This window comes from Mus caroli, unplaced genomic scaffold (assembly GCF_978045245.1).
Source record: "Mus caroli unplaced genomic scaffold, Mus_caroli_1 scaffold_7, whole genome shotgun sequence".
NCBI lineage: Eukaryota > Metazoa > Chordata > Mammalia > Rodentia > Muridae > Mus > Mus caroli.
In genome coordinates this window covers 24,865,031-24,865,763 of record NW_028227262.1, presented here as the reverse complement: position 1 = coordinate 24,865,763, position 733 = coordinate 24,865,031, and positions in this window count along the sequence as shown.

Genomic DNA, 733 nt, shown 5'->3' with positions numbered 1-733 from the left:
ACAAAATAAATAATAGAAAGCCAACATTCACCTGGAAACTGAACAACACTCTTCTCAATGATACCTTGGTCAAGGAAGGAATAAAGAAAGAAATTAAGGACTTTTTAGAATTCAATGAAAATGAAGCCACAACATACCCAAACTTATGGGACGCAATGAAAGCATTTCTAAGAGGAAAACTCATAGCTCTGAGTGCCTCCAAAAGGAAACTAGAGAGAGCACACATTAGCTGCTTGACAACACACCTAAAAGCTCTAGAACGAAAGGAAGCATATTCACCCAAGAGGAGTAGACGGCAGGAAATAATCAAACTCAGGGGCGAAATCAACCAAGTGGAAACAAGAAGAACTGTTCAAGGAATCAACCAATCAATGATCTGGTTCTTTGAGAAAATCAACAAGATAGATAAACCCTTAGCCAGACTCACTAGAGGGCACAGGGAAAGCATCCTAATTAACAAAATCAGAAATGAAAAAGGAGACATAACAACAGATCCTGAAGACATCCAAAAGACCATCAGATCCTTCTACCAAAGGCTATACTCAACAAAACTGGAGAACCTGGATGAAATGGAGAAGTTCCTAGACAGATACCAGGTACCAAAGTTGAATCAAGATCAGGTTAATGATCTAAACAGCCCTATATCCCCCAAAGAAATAGAAGCAAACATTAATAGTCTCCCAACTAAAAAAAGCCCAGGACCAGATGGGTTTAGTGCAGAGTTCTATCAGAC